Source organism: Phasianus colchicus, chromosome 15 (assembly GCF_987193195.1).
Source record: "Phasianus colchicus chromosome 15, bPhaCol1.hap1.1, whole genome shotgun sequence".
Lineage (NCBI taxonomy): Eukaryota > Metazoa > Chordata > Aves > Galliformes > Phasianidae > Phasianus > Phasianus colchicus.
Genome location: NC_143450.1, coordinates 19,320,322 through 19,347,614, shown reverse-complemented (window position 1 = coordinate 19,347,614; position 27,293 = coordinate 19,320,322).

The window sequence follows — 27,293 nt, the reverse complement described above, 5'->3', positions numbered from 1 at the left end:
CAAGCCAAGCCCTGCATTCAGTCACTGTGGCCACAGCTGGTGCATCGCTGCCAGAACGTATCCCAGGATACAGGTGGACGCAGGCACTCCTGCTCCTTCTGCAAAGCCATCCTCTGCAGAGCCCATTAGGTGCTGCTCAGTGCTATGCCAACCAGGCTCCCGTTTACTGCAGCCCTGGGATAAACACGCGTGTACTCTTCTGTGCAGCAGTGAGCTCCAGGGATGAAGCACAGAGGGTAAGCCAACAGAATCTACTGCTGACTCCATCAGCTCCTTCTTCTACCAACCATGGGCAAACACTGTGAGACAGAACATAAGGGGAAAAGCACTTCTGCTCACACGCCTGCAATGGAATTCAAAACAGCTATTGCAAGAAGAGCTCGTAGGGTAAACCTAGCCTCAGAGACACAAACACACCAGGTTCCAGGAAATAGCATGGCACATTGTTGATGAAACGCTGCTTCGTTGCTTGGAGAGCACGCAGCATGCCGCTTTGACAGGCACAGCAGTGCTGCGACGTCCAAGCTGGGCACCAAAACCTCTCCAGCATCCCTGGCCAACGCTGCCAGGGAAATGCAACACCTGCATCCCTATCTGGCTTACGGCACACACACTGGGGGGCTGCCTTAGTCTCAGGTGGGAGGGATTTTTCTTCAGAGTATCTGGTATGATGCTATGTTTGGGTTCTAGGAGAAAAATCACACTGAGAACACCCTGATCTTTATAGTTTCTGACAAGCAAACTTGCACAGAGCCAAGGCCATTCTCAGCAAAGCTCTCAACAAGGAGCTGGGAGGGAACTGAATTAAGACAGCAAACGTAAACTGGCCAAAGGGATATTCCATACTATATGCCATCAAGTGGAAGGAGTTTTGAAGGGGATGAGAGTACATCTCACTCTCTTTTATTGCTTGGCGGCTAACTGGACAGTGGTTGGCGGGTGGTGAGCCATTGCTTGCACATCACTTGCAATACATTCATATATATATATTCAGAACTACTTTTATCTCAAAAACATGAGTTTTACTTCTCTTTTTCCACCCAACACTCTCCCCCATCCCACGGGGAACAGGGGAGTGGGCAAAGGACTGCGTGGTGCTGAGCCACCCACCGGCTTCAACCACAACAGGGCCGCGGGGCAATGGGAGCAAGCACAGAAATAAAACACAGAAACTCGCTGTTCCTTGGGCTCGTGGCTGCCACAAAGCTCGTGTTTTAGTGATGCAGAGTACTGTATCTCCAGCTATTGTGTGTCTTGTTAACCACAAGCTCAGCTATGAGCTGTCACCACAAGCAAAAGATAAACGTAAACAAAGGCTTATATCCACACGTACCAATCTGGGTGTGAGCAATAAAAGCCCATTGGGCCATGGACAAGGCAGGCAGCACATAGGCAGGAAACAGGAAGGAGTTGAACTCCAGCTCTCCTACACAAAAGAAAGGGAGAGCACCACGGGAGGAGTTACGACACAGCTTCAGAGCTTACAGAGCCCTGAGATTTCCAAAGAACGGTGCCAGGGTAACTCTCACCATTCCCATGCAGGGGTCTTCCCAGACACTTCAGCTGCTGACTTCCACTTCCTCTGTCATGTGTAGAAAGTCCAGGTGACAAATGCTCATTTCGTCTGGGTAACGCTTCCATGGTCATGACTGAAAAAAAAAAAAAAAAAGCAGCATGCAACCCCATAAAATGTACCTTTCTGCTCTTTCTGTCAGCACGACATCTAAGATGAGCATTACACGTCCCTGCTACTGATTGAAAATTCATCCAAGCCTATGTTCCACACAGCTTCATCTCAGTGCCAAAAAGAAACACGTAAACAGATGTTCAGAGGATTCTTTGTGCAGATTAAAGTGCAGGGTGCAGATGTATTCTCTTCAGTAATAAATATTAGTTTAGAATCCAAAGGTAACTTTTCAAGAAGCAGTATGAAAGAAAGGTCAGTCAAAAGGAAATACGTGATTTTCATCTATTTTCATCTAAAAAATCCTTGCTAAACCTCTTCCCATCAAAAAGAAAGCATGCTGGGCATTCTTAGCAGCAGCTCAGAGGACATCTTGCACCACAAAATGCAGCACATGCTTTTTGCTCACAGGCCCCTCATGTCTCTAATTTGTGTCAGATTCACTCAAAATGACCACGTGGACCAGAACAGCCATTTGGTTCTGCTGAGGTAGGAACCCACTGCTGGGATGTCCCACAGTCCCGTTTCCCCGCTACTTCCAGCCCTGGGGGGAAAAGGAAGAGCAACTGACTTCACCTACCCAGACTTCTGCATGGTCTCACATCACACAGAGAAGCATGGTGGAGAGCTCTGGTGGCTGAAGAAATCAAGGTTGCCTCTAAGATCCTGCTTTAAATCCACATGACTTACTGCCCATAAGATGTGAAAGACAAGGTTAAGGTCCATCCAATCCCTGTGGATGTGGCTGCCTGCAAAGACAACAGTTGCCTGCTCTTCAGCAGGGTGATGCTCACCCAGCAAAGCACTCACCAGCACATGTCTTTCATAGAAACATAGAATTAGCAAGCTTGGAAAAGATCTCCAAGATCATCCGGTCCAACCATCCACCTTCCACCATTTCCCACTAAGCCACGTCCCTCACGACAACATCTAATGTTTCTTGAACACCTGCAGGGATGGTAACTCTATCACCTGTCTGGGCAGCCCGTTCCAGCGTCTGACCAGTCCTGTGGAGAAGTTTTTCTTAACATCCAACCTCAATCTCCCCTCATGCAACTTCAGGCCACTCCCTCCAGTCCTATTATCACTTACACAGGAGAGGAGGACAACGCCCACCTCAACATAACCTCTCTTCAGCTAGTTGTAGAGAGTGAGGAGGTCTTCCCTGCGCCTCCTCTTCTCCAGACTAAATAATCACAGTTCCCTCAGCCGCTCCCCATAAGACTTGTGCTCTAGATGCCCTGCAGCTTCACTGCTCTTCTCTGGACACATTTAAGGCTTTCACTGTCCTTCCTGTAGTGAGGCACCCAGAACTGAACAAAGTACTCAAGGTGAGGACTCACCAGTGCTGAGCACAGGAGGATGATCGCTTCCCTGCTCCTGCTGGCTCCAGTTCTTTGCATTGCACTTCCAATCTAAACCGTTCCTTCTGCGGTAGCGCTTGCATCCTCAGTTAGGGCTGGAGCTCAACAGGTCAACACAACAGAAAGAACACAACGTGCAACTGGAAGACATGACTCCAAGCTCACAAGAGTCAACTCTCTGACCTTGGGCACAACTCACAAACCATGAGCCAGGCCTTGCCAACTTGGCAGATCTGAGCATGCCAGAGGGGATCAGATCACAAAGTGTCCATTTCAATTGCAGCTTCATGTAGGAAAGAAAACCAGCTAACAGGCGTGAATGAATTCACTCACAAGCTGCACAATGAGTCTGTTCTTCATTAAAAAAACCACATGGATTCCTAATCCAAAAAGAGAACGGCAAGAGTTAATACCGATGGAAGAGGTTCCTGGTCCGAAGCCTCATCCTCTTACCCAACTTTCCTTGCCTCGTACTCTTCCCCAACTCCTGGGCGATGCCCACAGGCTTAAATTCAGACCTCAAATTCATAGGACTACTGTATAATCAATGAAAATTATATAAAGGAATTTTATATAATCAAATAATATTAAGATGTTATAATAATGAAATCAGCAAGAGAGTTAGGCACAGCAAGACAAAGAGAATAAATAGGATGCTTACCCGTGTCGTGGGCTCGCTCAGGAAAGACCAGTGGAGTGGATCTTCCGAAGAGAGAGAGATCCTTCCCCACTGGAAGATTGTATTATATTGTATTATTTTGCATTCCGATATCATAGTTAGTAAAATAAGTTTACCTCCATAGATTGTTGCCGCTGTTTTTTTCCTTTTCCCCCTTCCTTCCCATTTTGTGGGGCCAGGCCGGGGGTGGGGAGGGCAGGCGCCTACTGCCCCCTGTCACGGGCATAAACTGATCTAGTTAATTCCATGACACTCATCAAACCAGATTGTCTCAGTCGAAGGATGGTATGCTATCGCTCTCCACTTGCTCGGGTTGCCCTTGCTGGACCCATCTGTATACCAGGCATCTTCAGGGATAGGATATTTCCTCTCCTGAACGGGACTCTTCTCTGGTGGAGCGACCAGTGTTTCTTTTGGTGCATCACAATGATAGGTCACTGGGCCTAGGATCTTCTGAAGCTCTTCTTTTAAGGATGATGAAGACAGACTGCTCCTTTGGCTGAGGGAAGTGACCCATCATGCCACTGTTTGTGCTTGGGCCACCCCTGTCTTAGGAAGGTGGGTCAGATCTTTCACCCACCCCTGAATCTGCAGAGTGGTCTTCACTATAACTTCAGCCGTCTGGGTTATTGGCTCTACTGCCTGTAATGCTGAATAGGCAGCCAATAACTGTTTTTCAATCATATTATATCTTTCTTTTGCTCCATGCCAGACCTGAAACCAAAAACCAATGGGGGTCTGAACAGAACTCTGGCGTTGCCACAGGCCCCAACCAAAGCCATCTTGAGTAACGTGGACATCCAACTCAGCTGGGAGGGTAGGATCGAATATACCCAATGCCTGGGCTTGTTGTAAAATTAGGTCTCTCATCCCTGCTGAGAATTTGACCAGATCCGGGCCATCAAAGGCATCTTCATAAATCGCTTCCCTTACACCTAATTCACAGATGTAATTTTGAAGGTTTTCCATGGAGGACCACATCCCTGTATGTAAAGGAATATCAGATTGATTGGGCCATACCATACAGCAGGCCGCCATTAACCATTCTATTACAGAATGGTTTTCATCATTGTATTGATTACCTGCATATAATCTCTGTCTAAGAGCAGGATGGACGGTCATTGTGGCCAATTTGGCTATTTCCGGGCCATTCATCAGAACACTTTCTGCCCCAGAATCCCATAGTCCAAGCTGGCACACTTTCTCTAGCTTTCTGCTTAAATCGTTGGACTAAGTCCATCAGTTCTGTTGCTGTGTACGGTCGGGCTGTTACATGCAAGTGGGTTTGAACGGGGGGCCACTGATCAGGCGGCACCCCCGCCGATCTGTCCTGTACCTTTTTTGTTTTTTTGAGTTATAACAGGACGGACTTCTAGTGCATCCGTCAAAATTGGAGATTCAAGATCAGATTTAGATTGTTTATTTTCCTGATCAACACAGTCCGTTGATTCAGGAGCCTGGTCATTGTTTATTGAAATATTACAGACTTGACCTATTGGAAGATGTAGAATTGGGTTTTTTCCTGTTAATATGCCAAGTTCCTGTTCTAACTTTTCAATACGATCTTTTAAAAGTTCATTTTCGTTCACTAAAGTATTATTCCTTATTTCAGCATTATTTAAAGCATTTAACAGTGGCCATGCCACTGTAGAAGCAGCTAATTGTCTTTCTCTTGTGACTAATGTATCATTGCCTAGTCCCTGAAAGTCATCTGCTAGGCGATATGGGGAAACATTTCCCACAACACGTAGAGGACCCCATTTTTCAATGATAGTTGACAATTCATAATAAGGGGATCCCGCAAATCCTGGCATCTGCCCTGGAATTATTTTACCTAGGGGGGTAGTGTCCTCCCCCTTGAACATTTACAGAAATTCCAAAGAAAGGACATAGTGTAAGTTTTAGTATATTCGGCTTGCCTGCCTGGCTCACCAAGTGTATAATCAATGAAAATTATATGCTTACACATGTCGTGGGCTCGCTCAGGAAAGACCAGTGGAGAGAATCTTCCAAAGAGAGAGAGAGATCCTACCCACTGGTAGTCAGCTCTTAAATGGGTCTAGGAGAGGTGGAGCCATGCTCCACCCCTTCCTGCAGCAAAGGTGAATTCCTTTCACCTGTGCTCCCAGGGCTGACTCATTGCTCGCCTCAGGTGATAAATCAGAGGTTCAGGCCATGACTCAGCAGTTCCCATACAGACTCCTTTCACAGGACTCAGTCAAAAAGGATGTCACACTTGTTCCACACACTCAAACTGACTGAGCAGTGGTATCACAGTCACTTAAAACACACAGAAGCATCCAAACCCAAGCATGCACATTCCCTCCTGTGTTACTAGTGCCCACAGCTCACCTTCACACCTCTGGGGATTTCTGGCGTTTTACACTGATGCAGCCTCACTATAGCTCCATGGGTGTCACACAAGGCCTGCAGGACCTCTTTCTCCACAAACCCCATCTGCAGGCACTGGTTCATAAGGCTCACCACCCACCCTCCTGAGCAAAAGCAAGCACTAAGAATGAGAGCAAAGTGCACTGGATTTGACCTGGCCTGGTCCCCAAGCCTCAGTCCTGCCAGACATACCCCGGTGCGTAGACTCATCCCTAACATCTGACTGGACATTGTCATTCTGCAAACGCCCCATCCCAGCAGCAAGGGATCAAAGCATTGGGACAGCTGAAACAAAAATGTCATGAAAGTTTCCTATTAGCACTGATCAAGAACACGTCTACCCCTGAGCAACAGGATGGGAGACAAACAGCAGAAGACAACCAACCTGCAGAACCCGCTCCGTTGGGGTTGGTCCAGATGTTTGTATGCTCCCTTCCATGGCCCAGGCCAAGCTCGCTGAGCTGCTCCTCCTTTGTGCAGGGGGAGAGCGGCGCAGATGCTACGTGGTGGCTATGCACAGCATGCCTTTGACTTGATTCTCCTCTCTCCATCTTCCAGTAGCAAGCAGCATTTCAAATCTCTCCTTGCAAAAAATCACCTAGGTAAAAAAGAACTGGCAATCTTGCTTTTAAAGTTTCCTTATTTATACAACTTGATGCTTTAAAGCACAAGCTCACCTAGCAATCACCTACCTTAGACAAGCCCAACCTGCAAGGAAAAGTTATTCTTCTGTGTCTGCAGACTTTGCACACATTTCCAGGTGCAGTAGTCAGCCCAGTTCTCAGCACAGCTTTACCAACCACAGAAACCCAGTTTACGCCCGCCGTGCTTTTCTCTCTTCTGAAACGCTGCATTGCTGCAAGAAGCAATGAATAAAATCACGGAATCACAAAACTGGGGTTGCAAGGGAGCTCCAGAGATCACTGAGCCCAAGCCCCCTGCAAAACGGGCTCCCTAGAGTAGGCAGCACAGGAAGGGCGCCCAGGAGGGCCTGGAATATCTCCAGAGAAGGAGAATCCACAGCCTCCCTGGGCAGCCCGTTCCAGCGCTCCGTCATCCTCGCCGTGAAGAAGTTCCTTTGCATTTTGGTGCAGAACTTCCTGTGCTCCAGTTTATGGCCATTTCCCCTTCCTCTGTCACCACAGATCGCTGAAAAGATTGCAGCCGTGTCCTTTTGACTCCCACATCTAAGATATTTATAAGCGTTGTTGGAAATAGCCAAATAGTTTTGCAGGACGGTTCTCTGATCTTTGTATCTATCTTTATTCCCAATTGCAATGGCGGGCCTCCTGCAAGCAGGAGAGCGCAGAGAAAACAGTGTTACATCTTTTATCCCCTACTGCCCGACCCTTATCTCTTTCTCCCCGGCTCCTCACTGGCTGAGTACTGCAGGTTCACACTCTTTCGCAACGCTTCACTAATCGTACCAATACCAAGTAAACGCAAATCCTTACCACCCAACCACAAATATCTTAATTGGTCGACTGCCTTCTAACAACTGCTTTCTTAACAAACATCTGGTCGTAACTTTTGGATGTCTGCTTTACAACATAGACATAACCTCTTAACTGCTTCATTACCCCCCAGCATTTGTGCCCTTTGCACTGGGTCATTGTTCAGGTCATCCGTCTGTCCTTGCTTAGAGATAAGCTTGGAAGGAGGACAGAGGGCAGTATCTTGGAGCCTGCCTACGGCATCCTAATGTTCCCACAGAGTGGGATAGTTCTGCTTTGTGTAAAGGCCCCGACTCCTTGAGAGTTTGTTCAGTGGACTTCACTTCTGCTGGCCTAATGAACAACCTTACAGTACGTTTCCCAGGTCAGAATACTATACCCACATTGTTTAGAACATTTAAAGTCTGTTGCAGCTTCGGGAGAAAGAATCGGTCACGTAATTCGGTAACTTTGTCTCTAAAATATGTTACCTATAATGCATATGGTAATCTTCCTGTCCACATCACCTATTTCTAAGGATATGTGACAGCTTCATTCTTTAGATCAATTGCCCTTTGTCAATGTTCAGTGCAGAAACAACACTTTCACTTTCCACAGTATACGGTATTCTTACTTTGCACATCAGCTATTTCTAAGGACGTGCTACAGCTCACTTCTTTAGATCAACTGCCCCTTTCAATATCCAATTCAGAAACACCACTTTCACTTTCCACAGCATTTACCAGAACCACAGAACGGCAGGGGGGCTGAAAAGGACCACAACGATCATCCAGCTCCCCAGAACCCCCACACCCCCTCGCAGCCGCCTACAGCCTCAGATCTCGCTAGATCCCCCCCCGTCGCCTCCCTGCAGCTTCCTGGAGCCCCGCACGGCCCCCCTCCCCGTCCCGGGACCGTTCTCCCGCACACCTCCGGCACAGCTGTCCTCAGCACTCGCTCCCGTCGCGCCGCGGCTTCCCTCTCGGTGCTGCCCGGACAGCTCCGGCTGCCGCCGCGCTGTCCTGCGGGGCGGCCCAGGCGGCAGGAGCGGCGCTCTGCGAGGAGAGCCGCGCCTCCGACAGCCGGCTCCCAACGCTCGCTCCCGCGCACGGCGGCTCGGCCAACGGCAGCCGGCGGAGCTACCGCGGACCAAGGAGACCCCGGGGGCGGGGCGCCGCCGCCGCTGCCCAATCAGAGGCAGGGGGCGGGGCAAGGGAGATGCTGCTCAAGGTGAGCTCCTCCTGCCGCAGCGTGATGACGACAGGTCTGCATGGCCAGCTCCTAGGTCGGGAGCCAGGAATGGACACGGCAGGAGGAGAGAGGCATTAGGGAGCAGCCGAGGCTTCGAAATGCATCAAAAAGCCCTGAAAAGCACAGCCGGGAGAAATGAGGGCGTGAACTTGGATGAGCTCCTTCTCTCCATCGCTGTTGTTATGTGGAAGCCTGTCATCTGAACCACAGTGACTCGTGCTTCCTAAGAGCCCTCCATCGATGGAAGCACACAGCGCACCATCGCTACTTGCCCCGGCTCTTCTGGGTAGACAAGGGCTCGATTCACCTAGGAAGGATACACAGGGGTTAGTGTCAAACTTTCACAAGCTGAATTATGAAAGTGGCTCTTGATCAGGGGTGATCTGAAGATGCTAGGTATAGGTTGGAACGCTAGGAGGAGATACAAGTCCACTTGTATTGCATGAATTCTATGTCGCTGAAAAGCAAGGCTTTGAAAGCTGGATTCGCACCCTTACCTGCCAGCACCACGACTTCCGTCTCTGAGGGCTCCCTGGGACTGCGCTGCAGTCGGCGTTTGGCCACAGAGGATGGTTTCCGCAGGCTGAAGCAGGAACGCCAACTGCCAGCTGGTGATTCCTTCGTCTTGCTGGGTGGACGTTGTCTGGAGAGAGAAAACAGCGACTGGTGTGAGTCGTGCGTGGTGCGGGGTGAGGGAAGAGCTGCACTGAGCTCTTGCCAACAGTTGCTTGTTCCTGGCACCGCCTGGTTTCTGCTGAAGCACAGCTTAGAAACTCGCTCTCTTTCAAGCAGTTGAGGATGGTTCCACTCCTATAGCTCAGCCCTGAAGTCTTGCTGGCTAAATTCCCCTCAACTGTGTCAAGCAAGATGCAGAGCACGTGAGCAAAGGCTCCGCGGCTGTACAGGACAGCATCTAAGGGATGGCTCTTCTGGAGCCGGCAGGCGTAACTGCTTTCTGAGGAATCGTTCAGCCATAAAGGAAATTCAAAAGCACCTCTGACTCTGACATCAACACCTCGTCGGCCCCATCTCACCGCCAAGTTTAGTTTCTAGTGCCAGCAGGTCTGACCAGCAGCTCTGCTTAGAGGAGAACCGGAACTGGTTTCAGGCATGTGGCCCCGACAGCTGGAAAACCCCAACGTTTCAAGGTAGAGCCAGCTCAGGCCAGGGTAGACGTCAGCATGGCTTTATACATCTCGTGACTGCGTGCCCAGCAAGGAAGGAATGGCAGCCTCGTGTGGCTAAACCGAATATGTTAGTTGAATCTCAGAGTCCAAAGGGAGCAGAGATTCACTGCAACAATTCACTTCAGGCACCGTTACTTTAATTTAGCTTCCACATGTTTTGGCGCAAGAAATACTGGGGGAAAAAAAAACAACAACACAACCCACCCAAACAATGATGACGGTTGCTGGAAAACAAAGTCCTCTTTACCTTTCAGATGGAAAGTTGATGATTGTGTGGAATTTCCCCTGTACAGCTGTGGGGCCTTCTTCCACTTCTATGTCCCTGCTCTGTGTCACAACGGAAGAGCTGCTGTGGCCTCGCCTCTGAGCCTGTGCCTCCTCCAGGGTGAGCAGCTTTGTGGCAGGAGAAGACACCCACGCAGACTTGGGCCCTGAGAGAGAACCGTGCCCTGTAAGGGAAAGCCACAGGTAAGAGCGAGGATCACAAACCAGCACCACAGCCATCACAGTTCTGGGGGAGATGCTATAGTTTTCTCAGACCTGCTTATCTGAGCCACTAGAAGAAGAGGAGGTCAGAATAAGCATGTGGTCAGAGGTATGTTTAAGGCAGAGGACAGAGTCATAATTAATAAGAGCAGCTCACTGTATCGAAATGGGCAAAGAAAAACCCTAGAAAGCGGGGGCAGGGAACTCAGAAAGCTTCACTGCCACACTTTCATCAAGCTTCACCTGCATGCAAAACATCGTAACGACAGTGACGTTTTTTTTCTCATTGTAAAGTTTGGACTTGGACATTCTCAGCATCCAGCAACAGGATGCCAGATTCTAATCTAAGCCCAGAAGTCTGCTGTCCCCTCGATAGAAAAAGTGTATTTCAAAGATCTTGGAGAAGGCCTGGATTTGATCAAGGTGTCTGATCAAGATAAAGCTCATGGAGGAAGACACTCACCTGCTCCATCTGCCATGTCTGATCCGGATTTGGAGCAGAAGAGGACATCTGCGTGGTTGATGATGAATTCCACCACAGCCGACTGCGTCTGCAGTTCCATGCAGGCGGCTCTTCCGCTGGCGCAGGCAGACTCGTTCTGCTGTGATCTGTAGAAAAGGCAGATTTTAGCAGTCATTTATCCAAGATCCAAGTTTCCCCAAGTCTGGATTGTTGCAGCCAAAAGCTGTCAAATTGGGCTCCGGAGGCTTCCGCGGTGATGCCGCTGAAGAAATTCTCCTGGATGGTCAAGGACACACCAGTCCCATCTAAACAAGAGGGCAGAAATTGTCATCTAGAAATTGTGCCCGTGCGGTTGGAGAACAGCCCAGGCTCTTGCTCTGCCGTCAGCCACTTACTACAGCGTACAGGAGAAGAGCACATTCGATGGAGAAAAAGGTAGATTGCATTTTTTGCCGGAGAACAGATCCAAGCAGTGTGTTGAAATGGAGAAAGAAGTTGACCTTAAGAGGTTTGGAGCCCACACAATCGCTAAGTTCTTAGCGTGCATGTTTGTCACGGAACAGTTCCCGGCTAGACGAGCCAAGTGTCTTCTCAGGTATTCCAGTGTCCTGGAAAATCAGAGAGGCAAATATTCAGCACCAATGAGCACGCGGTGCTGCGGTTCACAGAGCAAAGCCTCAATGCATGTTATTGCTACTGTCACTGAAGATGAAGTAGATCCAACTTGACTAAGTGCCACACTGTGGCACCAAGCCCCAGCACAGCACAGCTGCAGCCACCAGCTGCACCAACTGTGCCCCCGTGCCCAGGAACCGACCCAATAAATTAACCCCGTGTAGCCTTAAACTGCTTCAACATACGCAGGCATCATGTTGCCAGCATGAGACAAGCCTGGAATCACACCACTGCCCTCTGAAGTGCAGCATGGCTGAGCTCAACAGAGTGAGGGCAGCACTGACCTGTAGTGAGGAGCGGGCAGCTGCTGGATGACGTCCTGCATTCTGACCAGCTGCTCCTCATCTGTAGCGGCACCAACAGCCTCCTGGAATAGTGCAGAAAGGGACTGAGACACAAATCAGGCTAGATACCTGCCACAGGGTCGGGAACTATGGGGACAGCGTGCTGTTGGTCTGCGCCGAGACAGATTTTACGCCTTCCAGGAGGCATCTGGGGAACATAGCGGCACGCAGCTGGTGCCATCAAGGCCAAGGAGTCCAAGCAGCGGGCCGGTTTACAGCCTGATTGCGCAGCTCAGCTCCTCAAGCTTCAAGTGCACTTTGCTATCAATCCCACTCCCATTCTATAAATACTTGGGGAATAGAAAAACAAAACAAAAGAAAAAACAAAAAACATGAATTCTCTCAAGCTTTGTGAATATGGAAATAACCGCCTCCTGGGACCACCGAAAATGGCATCCATATGATGCATGATGTGGCAAAGACATACGAGTAAACCCCACGGGGCTAACAGAAAAAGGGCCTCAGAGCTGGGGCACTGCTGCAGCCATCTCCCAAGAGGCCCACGGAAGAGGTAAAGGAAAGACGTTGCCATGTGCTTACCGAGAACTTGTCATACAGCTGGTCGGTCAGCAGAGGGTTCGGGAGCTCCCTGAAGTACATTTTGCAGACGGAGCTCACGCTGTGAGTGTCGCGGATGGTTAGCTCAGGAATCTGCTCAGACTCAAATTCTTGGCTGGAGAGAAGGACACAAAAACGGGCGGGGGGGTTGAGAAAGAGGAAAACAAGTCAAAAGCCACACCAAATATAATCAAGCATTGGAAGGGCTTCCCGATTAACAGGAGAAAATGAACACTCAGTCACCAGCACCACACGAGCCATGCTGGATGAGATGTTTCCAAAAGGAGACCTTTTCGTTTTGCTAAGGCATTTCCCGTGACTCTGACAACTGGCTGCCTAGTCTACAATCCTAAGCCAGGAGCCCGGAGCAGCAAGGAGGAGTGTGGGCTGCTCCAAAGGGCTCTGCAAACAGGAGGAAACGGGAATGAGAGCTGGCAGCGGTGACACCGCAGTCCCCCACAGCCTTCCAGTGCTCCGAAGGACAGAAGGAGAACTTCCTGCTCCAGCAAGTCTGCTGAACGCCCCGTGTTCCTATCAAACAGTGACAAGCCTGGCGCACCACTGCTGAGCGCACGCTGCCTGCACAGAGCTGCCCCACGGCGCAGGCCTCTGAGCACCCACAACAGGGCACGCGCCCCTACTGACCGCTGTGTCAGTCGCAGCACTCTTACCGCAGTCTCTGGATGTTGGACGCGACGCCGGACAGCCGGTATATCCCTTGCACTACGCCGTGCTGCTCAATGAACTCGGCGCAGCTCTGGAGGACCTGGGGGACTAAAGAACACGTGCCAGCGGTTACTTGAGCTCCTCATTCAAGTACTGGTTCAGGCTGTGCTCCTGTCAAATCTCATCCACTAAGCCCAGCCAGGCTACTGCTTAGTTCTTCCTTACAGAAGAAAGCTGTCCAAGACGAGGAAACTGGACAGACGTGTTCCTTGCATTCAAGAAGTGTAAGGACCTAGGAATCAGCCTGGAGAAAGTAATTCTGGGGAAGCCGGAGACACTGCAAGTCCCACCACAGCTCCCATGGGAATGAAAGGAGGTGGGAAATCTCATGTCCAGGAGAGCAGGGAAACTGATGCAGGACACTCTCCTTGGCCAAAAGGCTTCCCTTCTTTTCAGGCTAGCGTGGGATTGGCTTACAGGCTTTGGTTTAAGCAAATACAAACGTGCTTGTCTCTTAAGAGCATTAGCCTCAGTTTATCTTTCAGCCATCAACTTCCATTACACGTTTCTCCACCGGTACCAACCTGCCCCTTTGCTAGATATGACCTCCCTTTCATCTTTAGATGCCCAACAGAGGAAGATCTCAGGAACGGGCTGTCCCTTACCATCGCGACCAGAGTGGAGAAGATGCTCTCCAGGTCACAGCCAAACACCCTTTCCTTCTCCACCTCCCGCTCTTTCGGTTTCTTTGGGCGGGCCTTCACCAAGGAACGAAGGAAGGTGACGAGCTTGCCGCGTTTCTTTGGCACTGCACAACAGGAAGAAACCAGTTCATTTCAGGTTTGGCTCAGTTGGACAAGGCCGAGCATAACACATTCTACAGAGCACGTCAAAACGGGAAGAACATTAACAAGTACATAGAAAAACGGATTTTCTCCCATCCCTGCAGGAGGAGCCAAAGGCCAGGTTGGATGGGGCCCTGGGCAGTGGGGTCTAGTCTCACATTAGATGTGGAGGTTGGTTGGCAGCCCAGCCTGAGGCAGGGGGGTTGGAACTTGATGATCCTTGAGCTCCCTTCCATCCCAAGCCATACTAGGAGGATTCTATGATTTCCCCAAGTCCACTCATAAACACGGGAGGATCGGGCCAAATCTCTGCGCGTTCCGATGGAGTTTAATGCACTCCTCTTGCTTGGCTTGCTCAACTTGAGGATTAAGGATCCTCTTGAAAAGTCACGTTCTGATCAAGCATATCACTAGCACAACCAGGCCTCTAGCTGTCCACCAGGGACACTGGCTGTTCTCAACCTCGTACTGACTCGCAGAAGAACTGCCTTTGCCCTCCTTCATTCTCATTGCCTACAAAACACCAGCCATATGCCCCATGATATGCCTGAAGGATCATCAGCACAGACTATAACACGGGATGGATAAAGGAGGTATTAAACACAGAACACACCCAAAAAGAGACGCCATTTTGCTTCCCTGCACCATCAAATGTAACATCTGTACCTGGCTTTGGCACTGAACTGAGGAGAGACTCCGGAATTTTTCCATTGATGAGCTCCACGCACTCACTTGGGAAAAATCCAACCTGTAACAAGAAAAAAAAGAGAGGTGCACTACTGAAGGCAGCATTTCTCAGGCCTGAACTGTTCAACCAAAAGCCACCTAACATTTTCCTCGGAACGTGCTTGCCTGACGCTCCGTAAGACTATCCAACAAAAAGTGGCCTGCATAAAAGTAATAATTATTCAACATTTGCAGCCAAAAGACCTACAAAACAAATAATTGCTTCTGTAGAAGATGTAGAAGAAGAAAGTTCTTGCTGACTGAGATGCAGCTGCAATAATCCCCAGCTCCGAGCTACCCAGCGTTCTGCAGCCAGCAGCAGCAACAAGCACGCGGAGGGTCTGTTACCCTACCTCAGCTGACAGGCAGTAACTTCCTAAAAGACACTAACTTCACGTTCTGCATGGGTGCAAGCAAAATACTCTGAGACACTGAAACACTGTCTTAGCTGCTGCATTTCCAAAGGTGGGGTTCAGTGGCCGTGACCTGATGCATATTGTGAAGGCTCTTGCTTCTAAGTGAATTGAGGAGACAGTTTCCTACAAAGACCATCTCTGACACCGACACAGGGAAAATGTTTACATCCATGAGCCATCCTGTGCAGGCAGCGCAGCTCTTAGCCGAGATTCCCGACCTGACCGAAGTTGCTCTCTCAAGTCTGAAGCTTGTGCCTACCTGAAAGCCATGCTTGCCTCTCCACCAGGGGGTCAGCTCCTTTGGTGGCATATCAGTAACGCACACGATGTCTCCCACCTGCAAAAGACTGCAACCTCACCAAACATTCTGAAGGTATCTGAGAATATTCCTGATGCGTTCACACCTTATACTCTCCTGTACATAACAACGAGGAACGCCCTTAACTGCTTACCTCAAAGGAGAGTTCATCCGGTGCCTGGGCAACGTATCTCTTAAGAACATGGGCAGCAGCAACAGCTGGAATATTTACAGGAGACTCCTCGTGGATCAGCAGGGGCTTCCCATTGTTCTCAGTCTGAAACAGAGAGCACAGGCCATGGTGAGGAGCTGAGGACAAACGAGGACAATTTCAGAGCAAGGAGCACATCTGCAGAGAAAGATCCTTATCATGAGTGCTTAACAAGAAACTGCAAGTCTAATAACAGCTGTTTCTCTTCCTGGTGTGCAGCAGTATCGCCAGGCTAAGAGGACAAACATCCCAACCGAGAGGACTCCTGGAGTTATATAAACTTGCCACGCTTGCAGTACTGTCTTGCCAAAGAGGAGCGTAAGAGTCTGCTTGCTTCCTGTAACCTATTGCTTGCAGACCTCAGCCATGGACTGGACACAGGAGCTGGTCCACTGACCCAATCCTTGGCTCACTACAAGTGCCTGCTTCCCTTAACTTACTGAATATGAGAACTTGGTCTTTGGGTGACAAAATCCAAGCAGGATGGGGAAAAAGCTTCTGCATGTTTATAACGCTCGATCTGATTCTGTCGGTACTATAACGTCCACGGCCATCTAGATGCTCGTAGCAAGGACATGAAGCTTTTCAGGCAGCTTTTCAGTGACACCGATAGAGCTGGAAGGATTCTCCCTCTCTTGAAAAGCAGGAGAGCTCATCTGCAGCTCACTCTGCCGGCTCAAGTCAGCAGAACAAAGACCAATCAGAGCTTCATACTCTACCTCCATTTGTGCCAGGTCAGGCCCACAGCTGATCTCGCTGCACGCGATGCCCATCACAGCAGGCACGACAAGCTGGAACTGAAAAGAAACACACTTCTATTTTCTCTGTTCACACACCACGGTATGGAGAGACTTCTTCAGAACTACCCTCAGTTACCCACTGGCATAGGCAGGTGTTCTAGAAACAACCACTTTGTTCAGTCACTTCAAACGAGACAGCCTATTACGCAGCAGTTTACCAAGTCGCTATCCCTCTGCTAGCAGATGGGGACTCCGGCACAAAGCAGCAGATGCGCTTGCTCAGAGCACTCCGACAGCACAGTAGCAGGGCAGTGAGAGGAGTCACTGCTGGGGGTGGATCTGCTCCCTAGCGCCCGGCTCCCACCAGTTCACCTCCAGCGCCGGCCGCAGCCTTCCACACGGATTTCCTCTGCTTGCATCTCTGCTGTGCTCCCCACAGCTGTCGTGCGCACACGCAGCCGAAGCACGCATGCTCATGGTCACGTTGTGCAGCCCTGCACAAACCGGGACTAGGACTCCTTGCCTAAGGGATTGGTTTCCTAAAGACTAGCTGGTCACAGCATCACAGACAGCATCCTTCTGAGGGCTGAGCTGGAGGGAAAGTGGAATAACTCTACACGTGACCAGTGTCCTGTCAAGGCTGGATGAGGCTGTGTTACTAAACACGGTGCGACGCAGGCTGCAAAACCACATGGGGGGGACAACGTGTGGCACATACCAGGCAAGAGATCAGAACAAGTTCCTTGAAGCCGCAGCCGTTTCTTGTCACTTTGCTCTGTTCTTCCGCGAGCAAAAGCTGCATCAAAGGAGAAGGCAGAGGGCGGGGAGAGGAGAGAGAAAGAGCTGATCAGTGAGCTTGCACAATTTAACAAAGAAGACAAGGAAAAAGCCCTGAGACAAATGCCACCTCTGTGCTTTGGAATGTAGCTACTGAGTGAAAATTATGTCTGATGGTCAAGAGTAAGCTGCATGACACTACCAGCTCCGCCAGCCAGCAGCTTTCAACACCTCACTGTCCACCTGTCTATCTCACACTGTCTCAGCTTACCTACAAGATGCTGCACAAGACGGTGTGAAAACATTTCTTTCCCAAGTGGATTTTTGCCTTTTTGCTTCCAGGATGACCTCATTTTGTTCTCCCCTTCTTGTGGGGAAGCTGCCTCCAGTTCCTGAGGTTCAGGAGACAGCATGAAACACGACACTAAGACAAACGCTTGTCGTGGGCGAGGGGTGGCTGTGCTTTGCCAGGCATACGGCGGGGCAGTAAGTGCCACACGGCAGCCCCAAGCCAAGCCCTGCATTCAGTCACTGTGGCCACAGCTGGTGCATCGCTGCCAGAACGTATCCCAGGATACAGGTGGACGCAGGCACTCCTGCTCCTTCTGCAAAGCCATCCTCTGCAGAGCCCATTAGGTGCTGCTCAGTGCTATGCCAACCAGGCTCCCGTTTACTGCAGCCCTGGGATAAACACGCGTGTACTCTTCTGTGCAGCAGTGAGCTCCAGGGATGAAGCACGGAGGGTAAGCCAACAGAATCTACTGCTGACTCCATCAGCTCCTTCTTCTACCAACCATGGGCAAACACTGTGAGACAGAACATAAGGGGAAAAGCACTTCTGCTCACACGCCTGCAATGGAATTCAAAACAGCTATTGCAAGAAGAGCTCGTAGGGTAAACCTAGCCTCAGAGACACAAACACACCAGGTTCCAGGAAATAGCATGGCACATTGTTGATGAAACGCTGCTTCGTTGCTTGGAGAGCACGCAGCATGCCGCTTTGACAGGCACAGCAGTGCTGCGACGTCCAAGCTGGGCACCAAAACCTCTCCAGCATCCCTGGCCAATGCTGCCAGGGAAATGCAACACCTGCATCCCTATCTGGCTTACGGCACACACACTGGGGGGCTGCCTTAGTCTCAGGTGGGAGGGATTTTTCTTCAGAGTATCTGGTATGATGCTATGTTTGGGTTCTAGGAGAAAAATCACACTGAGAACACCCTGATCTTTATAGTTTCTGACAAGCAAACTTGCACAGAGCCAAGGCCATTCTCAGCAAAGCTCTCAACAAGGAGCTGGGAGGGAACTGAATTAAGACAGCTAACGTAAACTGGCCAAAGGGATATTCCATACTATATGCCATCAAGTGGAAGGAGTTTTGAAGGGGATGAGAGTACATCTCACTCTCTTTTATTGCTTGGCGGCTAACTGGACAGTGGTTGGCGGGTGGTGAGCCATTGCTTGCACATCACTTGCAATACATTCATATATATATTCAGAACTACTTTTATCTCAAAAACATGAGTTTTACTTCTCTTTTTCCACCCAACACTCTCCCCCATCCCACGGGGAACAGGGGAGTGGGCAAAGGACTGCGTGGTGCTGAGCCACCCACCGGCTTCAACCACAACAGGGCCGCGGGGCAATGGGAGCAAGCACAGAAATAAAGCACAGAAACTCGCTGTTCCTTGGGCTCGTGGCTGCCACAAAGCTCGTGTTTTAGTGATGCAGAGTACTGTATCTCCAGCTATTGTGTGTCTTGTTAACCACAAGCTCAGCTATGAGCTGTCACCACAAGCAAAAGATAAACGTAAACAAAGGCTTATATCCACACGTACCAATCTGGGTGTGAGCAATAAAAGCCCATTGGGCCATGGACAAGGCAGGCAGCACATAGGCAGGAAACAGGAAGGAGTTGAACTCCAGCTCTCCTACACAAAAGAAAGGGAGAGCACCACGGGAGGAGTTACGACACAGCTTCAGAGCTTACAGAGCCCTGAGATTTCCAAAGAACGGTGCCAGGGTAACTCTCACCATTCCCATGCAGGGGTCTTCCCAGACACTTCAGCTGCTGACTTCCACTTCCTCTGTCATGTGTAGAAAGTCCAGGTGACAAATGCTCATTTCGTCTGGGTAACGCTTCCATGGTCATGACTGGAAAAAAAAAAAAAAAAGCAGCATGCAACCCCATAAAATGTACCTTTCTGCTCTTTCTGTCAGCACGACATCTAAGATGAGCATTACACGTCCCTGCTACTGATTGAAAATTCATCCAAGCCTATGTTCCACACAGCTTCATCTCAGTGCCAAAAAGAAACACGTAAACAGATGTTCAGAGGATTCTTTGTGCAGATAAAAGTGCAGGGTGCATATGTATTCTCTTCAGTAATAAATATTAGTTTAGAATCCAAAGGTAACTTTTCAAGAAGCAGTATGAAAGAAAGGTCAGTCAAAAGGAAATACGTGATTTTCATCTATTTTCATCTAAAAAATCCTTGCTAAACCTCTTCCCATCAAAAAGAAAGCATGCTGGGCATTCTTAGCAGCAGCTCAGAGGACATCTTGCACCACAAAATGCAGCACATGCTTTTTGCTCACAGGCCCCTCATGTCTCTAGTTTGTGTCAGATTCACTCAAAATGACCACGTGGACCAGAACAGCCATTTGGTTCTGCTGAGGTAGGAACCCACTGCTGGGATGTCCCACCGTCCCGTTTCCCCGCTACTTCCAGCCCTGGGGGGAAAAGGAAGAGCAACTGACTTCACCTACCCAGACTTCTGCATGGTCTCACATCACACAGAGAAGCATGGTGGAGAGCTCTGGTGGCTGAAGAAATCAAGGTTGCCTCTAAGATCCTGCTTTAAATCCACATGACTTACTGCCCATAAGATGTGAAAGACAAGGTTAAGGTCCATCCAATCCCTGTGGATGTGGCTGCCTGCAAAGACAACAGTTGCCTGCTCTTCAGCAGGGTGATGCTCACCCAGCAAAGCACTCACCAGCACATGTCTTTCATAGAAACATAGAATTAGCAAGCTTGGAAAAGATCTCCAAGATCATCCGGTCCAACCATCCACCTTCCACCAACATTTCCCACTAAGCCACGTCCCTCACGACAACATCTAATGTTTCTTGAACACCTGCAGGGATGGTAACTCTATCACCTGTCTGGGCAGCCCGTTCCAGCGTCTGACCAGTCCTGTGGAGAAGTTTTTCTTAACATCCAACCTCAATCTCCCCTCATGCAACTTCAGGCCACTCCCTCCAGTCCTATTATCACTTACACAGGAGAGGAGGACAACGCCCACCTCAACATAACCTCTCTTCAGCTAGTTGTAGAGAGTGAGGAGGTCTTCCCTGCGCCTCCTCTTCTCCAGACTAAATAATCACAGTTCCCTCAGCCGCTCCCCATAAGACTTGTGCTCTAGATGCCCTGCAGCTTCACTGCTCTTCTCTGGACACATTTAAGGCTTTCACTGTCCTTCCTGTAGTGAGGCACCCAGAACTGAACAAAGTACTCAAGGTGAGGACTCACCAGTGCTGAGCACAGGAGGATGATCGCTTCCCTGCTCCTGCTGGCTCCAGTTCTTTGCATTGCACTTCCAATCTAAACCGTTCCTTCTGCGGTAGCGCTTGCATCCTCAGGGCTTGAGCTCAAGAGGTCAACACAACAGAAAGAACACAACGTGCAACTGGAAGACATGACTCAAAGCTCACAAGAGTCAACTCTCTGACCTTGGGCACAACTCACAAACCATGAGCCAGGCCTTGCCAACTTGGCAGATCTGAGCATGCCAGAGGGGATCAGATCACAAAGTGTCCATTTCAATTGCAGCTTCATGTAGGAAAGAAAACCAGCTAACAGGCGTGAATGAATTCACTCACAAGCTGCACAATGAGTCTGTTCTTCATTAAAAAAACCACATGGATTCCTAATCCAAAAAGAGAACGGCAAGAGTTAATACCGATGGAAGAGGTTCCTGGTCCGAAGCCTCATCCTCTTACCCAACTCTCCTTGCCTCGTACTCTTCCCCAACTCCCATGCGATGCCCACAGGCTTAAATTCAGACCTCAAATTCATAGGACTACTGTATAATCAATGAAAATTATATAAAGGAATTTTATATAATCAAATAATATTAAGATGTTATAATAATGAAATCAGCAAGAGAGTTAGGCACAGCAAGACAAAGAGAATAAATAGGATGCTTACCCGTGTCGTGGGCTCGCTCAGGAAAGACCAGTGGAGTGGATCTTCCGAAGAGAGAGAGATCCTTCCCCACTGGTAGATTGTATTATATTGTATTATTTTGCATTCCGATATCATAGTTAGTAAAATAAGTTTACCTCCATAGATTGTTGCCGCTGTTTTTTTCCTTTTCCCCCTTCCTTCCCATTTTGTGGGGCCAGGCCGGGGGTGGGGAGGGCAGGGGCCTACTGCCCCCTGTCACGGGCATAAACTGATCTAGTTAATTCCATGACACTCATCAAACCAGATTGTCTCAGTCGAAGGATGGTATGCTATCGCTCTCCACTTGCTCGGGTTGCCCTTGCTGGACCCATCTGTATACCAGGCATCTTCAGGGATAGGATATTTCCTCTCCTGAACGGGACTCTTCTCTGGTGGAGCGACCAGTGTTTCTTTTGGTGCATCACAATGATAGGTCACTGGGCCTAGGATCTTCTGAAGCTCTTCTTTTAAGGATGATGAAGACAGACTGCTCCTTTGGCTGAGGGAAGTGACCCATCATGCCACTGTTTGTGCTTGGGCCACCCCTGTCTTAGGAAGGTGGGTCAGATCTTTCACCCACCCCTGAATCTGCAGAGTGGTCTTCACTATAACTTCAGCCGTCTGGGTTATTGGCTCTACTGCCTGTAATGCTGAATAGGCAGCCAATAACTGTTTTTCAATCATATTATATCTTTCTTTTGCTCCATGCCAGACCTGAAACCAAAAACCAATGGGGGTCCGAACAGAACTCTGGCGTTGCCACAGGCCCCAACCAAAGCCATCTTGAGTAACGTGGACATCCAACTCAGCTGGGAGGGTAGCATCGAATATACCCAATGCCTGGGCTTGTTGTAAAATTAGGTCTCTCATCCCTGCTGAGAATTTGACCAGATCCGGGCCATCAAAGGCATCTTCATAAATCGCTTCCCTTACACCTAATTCACAGATGTAATTTTGAAGGTTTTCCATGGAGGACCACATCCCTGTATGTAAAGGAATATCAGATTGATTGGGCCATATCATACAGCAGGCCGCCATTAACCATTCTATTATAGAATGGTTTTCATCATTGTATTGATTACCTGCATATAATCTCTGTCTAAGAGCAGGATGGACGGTCACTGTGGCCAATTTGGCTATTTCCGGGCCATTCATCAGAACACTTTCTGCCCCAGAATCCCATAGTCCAAGCTGGCACACTTTCTCTAGCTTTCTGCTTAAATCGTTGGACTAAGTCCATCAGTTCTGTTGCTGTGTACGGTCGGGCTGTTACATGCAAGTGGGTTTGAACGGGGGGCCACTGATCAGGCGGCACCCCCGCCGATCTGTCCTGTACCTTTTTTGTTTTTTGAGTTATAACAGGACGGACTTCTAGTGCATCCGTCAAAATTGGAGATTCAAGATCAGATTTAGATTGTTTATTTTCCTGATCAACACAGTCCATTGATTCAGGAGCCTGGTCATTGTTTATTGAAATATTACAGACTTGACCTATTGGAAGATGTAGAATTGGGTTTTTTCCTGTTAATATGCCAAGTTCCTGTTCTAACTTTTCAATACGATCTTTTAAAAGTTCATTTTCGTTCACTAAAGTATTATTCCTTATTTCAGCATTATTTAAAGCATTTAACAGTGGCCATGCCACTGTAGAAGCAGCTAATTGTCTTTCTCTTGTGACTAATGTATCATTGCCTAGTCCTGGAAAGTCATCTGCTAGGCGATATGGGGAAACATTTCCCACAACACGTAGAGGACCCCATTTTTCAATGATAGTTGACAATTCATAATAAGGGGATCCCGCAAATCCTGGCATCTGCCCTGGAATTATTTTACCTAGGGGGGTAGTGTCCTCCCCCTTGAACATTTACAGAAATTCCAAAGAAAGGACATAGTGTAAGTTTTAGTATATTCGGCTTGCCTGCCTGGCTCACCAAGTGTATAATCAATGAAAATTATATAAAGGAATTTTATATAATCAAACAATATTAAGATGTTATAATAATGAAATCAGCAAGAGAGTTAGGCACACCAAGACAAAGAGAATACATAGGATGCTTACACATGTCGTGGGCTCGCTCAGGAAAGACCAGTGGAGAGAATCTTCCAAAGAGAGAGAGAGATCCTACCCACTGGTAGTCAGCTCTTAAATGGGTCTAGGAGAGGTGGAGCCATGCTCCACCCCTTCCTGCAGCACAGGTGAATTCCTTTCACCTGTGCTCCCAGGGCTGACTCATTGCTCGCCTCAGGTGATAAATCAGAGGTTCAGGCCGTGACTCAGCAGTTCCCATACAGACTCCTTTCACAGGACTCAGTCAAAAAGGATGTCACACTTGTTCCACACACTCAAACTGACTGAGCAGTGGTATCACAGTCACTTAAAACACACAGAAGCATCCAAACCCAAGCATGCACATTCCCTCCTGTGTTACTAGTGCCCACAGCTCACCTTCACACCTCTGGGGATTTCTGGCGTTTTACACTGATGCAGCCTCACTATAGCTCCATGGGCGTCACACAAGGCCTGCAGGACCTCTTTCTCCACAAACCCCATCTGCAGGCACTGGTTCATAAGGCTCACCACCCACCCTCCTGAGCAAAAGCAAGCACTAAGAATGAGAGCAAAGTGCACTGGATTTGACCTGGCCTGGTCCCCAAGCCTCAGTCCTGCCAGACATACCCCGGTGCGTAGACTCATCCCCAACATCTGACTGGACATTGTCATTCTGCAAACGCCCCATCCCAGCAGCAAGGGATCAAAGCATTGGGACAGCTGAAACAAAAATGTCATGAAAGTTTCCTATTAGCACTGATCAAGAACACGTCTACCCCTGAGCAACAGGATGGGAGACAAACAGCAGAAGACAACCAACCTGCAGAACCCGCTCCGTTGGGGTTGGTCCAGATGTTTGTATGCTCCCTTCCATGGCCCAGGCCAAGCTCGCTGAGCTGCTCCTCCTTTGTGCAGGGGGAGAGCGGCGCAGATGCTACGTGGTGGCTATGCACAGCATGCCTTTGACTTGATTCTCCTCTCTCCATCTTCCAGTAGCAAGCAGCATTTCAAATCTCTCCTTGCAAAAAATCACCTAGGTAAAAAAGAACTGGCAATCTTGCTTTTAAAGTTTCCTTATTTATACAACTTGATGCTTTAAAGCACAAGCTCACCTAGCAATCACCTACCTTAGACAAGCCCAACCTGCAAGGAAAAGTTATTCTTCTGTGTCTGCAGACTTTGCACACATTTCCAGGTGCAGTAGTCAGCCCAGTTCTCAGCACAGCTTTACCAACCACAGAAACCCAGTTTACGCCCGCCGTGCTTTTCTCTCATCTGAAACGCTGCATTGCTGCAAGAAGCAATGAATAAAATCACAGAATCACAAAACTGGGGTTGCAAGGGAGCTCCAGAGATCACTGAGCCCAAGCCCCCTGCAAAACGGGCTCCCTAGAGTAGGCAGCACAGGAAGGGCGCCCAGGAGGGCCTGGAATATCTCCAGAGAAGGAGAATCCACAGCCTCCCTGGGCAGCCCGTTCCAGCGCTCCGTCATCCTCGCCGTGAAGAAGTTCCTTTGCATTTTGGTGCAGAACTTCCTGTGCTCCAGTTTATGGCCATTTCCCCTTCCTCTGTCACCACAGATCGCTGAAAAGATTGCAGCCGTGTCCTTTTGACTCCCACATCTAAGATATTTATAAGCGTTGTTGGAAATAGCCAAATAGTTTTGCAGGACGGTTCTCTGATCTTTGTATCTATCTTTATTCCCAATTGCAATGGCGGGCCTCCTGCAAGCAGGAGAGCGCAGAGAAAACAGTGTTACATCTTTTATCCCCTACTGCCCGACCCTTATCTCTTTCTCCCCGGCTCCTCACTGGCTGAGTACTGCAGGTTCACACTCTTTCGCAACGCTTCACTAATCGTACCAATACCAAGTAAACGCAAATCCTTTCCACCCAACCACAAATATCTTAATTGGTCGACTGCCTTCTAACAACTGCTTTCTTAACAAACATCTGGTCGTAACTTTTGGATGTCTGCTTTACAACATAGACATAACCTCTTAACTGCTTCATTACCCCCCAGCATTTGTGCCCTTTGCACTGGGTCATTGTTCAGGTCATCCGTCTGTCCTTGCTTAGAGATAAGCTTGGAAGGAGGACAGAGGGCAGTATCTTGGAGCCTGCCTACGGCATCCTAACGTTCCCACAGAGTGGGACAGTTCTGCTTTGTGTAAAGGCCCCGACTCCTTGAGAGTTTGTTCAGTGGACTTCACTTCTGCTGGCCTAATGAACAACCTTACAGTACGTTTCCCAGGTCAGAATACTATACCCACATTGTTTAGAACATTTAAAGTCTGTTGCAGCTTCGGGAGAAAGAATTGGTCACATAATTCGGTAACTATGTCTCTAAAATGTGTTACCTATAATGCATATGGTAATCTTCCTGTCCACGTCACCTATTTCTAAGGATATGTGACAGCTTCATTCTTTAGATCAATTGCCCTTTGTCAATGTTCAGTGCAGAAACAACACTTTCACTTTCCACCGTATACGGTATTCTTACTTTGCACATCAGCTATTTCTAAGGACGTGCTACAGCTCACTTCTTTAGATCAACTGCCCCTTTCAATATCCAATGCAGAAACACCACTTTCACTTTCCACAGCATTTACCAGAACCACAGAACGGCAGGGGGGCTGAAAAGGACCACAACGATCATCCAGCTCCCCAGAACCCCCACACCCCCTCGCAGCCGCCTACAGCCTCACATCTCGCTAGATCCCCCCCCCGTCGCCTCCCTGCAGCTTCCTGGAGCCCCGCACGGCCCCCCTCCCCGTCCCGGGACCGTTCTCCCGCACACCTCCGGCACAGCTGTCCTCAGCACTCGCTCCCGTCGCGCCGCGGCTTCCCTCTCGGTGCTGCCCGGACAGCTCCGGCTGCCGCCGCGCTGTCCTGCGCGGCGGCCCAGGCGGCAGGAGCGGCGCTCTGCGAGGAGAGCCGCGCCTCCGACAGCCGGCTCCCAACGCTCGCTCCCGCGCACGGCGGCTCGGCCAACGGCAGCCGGCGGAGCTACCGCGGACCAAGGAGACCCCGGGGGCGGGGCGCCGCCGCCGCTGCCCAATCAGAGGCAGGGGGCGGGGCAAGGGAGATGCTGCTCAAGGTGAGCTCCTCCTGCCGCAGCGTGATGACGACAGGTCTGCACGGCCAGCTCCTAGGTCGGGAGCCAGGAATGGACACGGCAGGAGGAGAGAGGCGTTAGGGAGCAGCCGAGGCTTCGAAATGCAGCAAAAAGCCCTGAAAAGCATCACAAAGCCACAGCCAGGAAGCTCGGGATTATCACGAGCAGCATCCAGGATGCTAAACATCATTTGCTACCATACCAGATGGTAGCTGAGCTCTCGCTGCAGACGTCCCAAAGCCAGACAGAACGGGAACAAACCCAGAGCTCTGCTGCGCGCACCCCACAGCCATCGCGTTGCAAGCTGGCGTGCCTTGCTCTTCGTTGCATTCGTCCCAGTCTCTGTGAATGAAGACTCGGAAGGCAGTCAAGGCGTTGATTGAGCACGAGCGTGCTTTTATTATTATGTAAAAGACAGGAGGGCGTGAGAGGTCCAGGGTAAAGATGGGACTCATCCTCTCTTGTCACGGAGAGAGTGGCTCAGAGCTCTCAGTGCTGCTGCCCGGTGCCTGGGGCTGGAGGCCTGATTCTAAGTCCCCCTCCAAGAGGCTCGGCTTCTCCTCAGCGACGCTGACCTGCTCCTGCGTGGAGGTGCTGCTGTCGGGGCACTCGGACTGTGCTTGGGCTGGGCTGCACTGCAAAGGCACTGGGTCACAGTCCAGGCTGGTGACTGTGGTGTCCAGCAGGCTCAGGTCAGCATC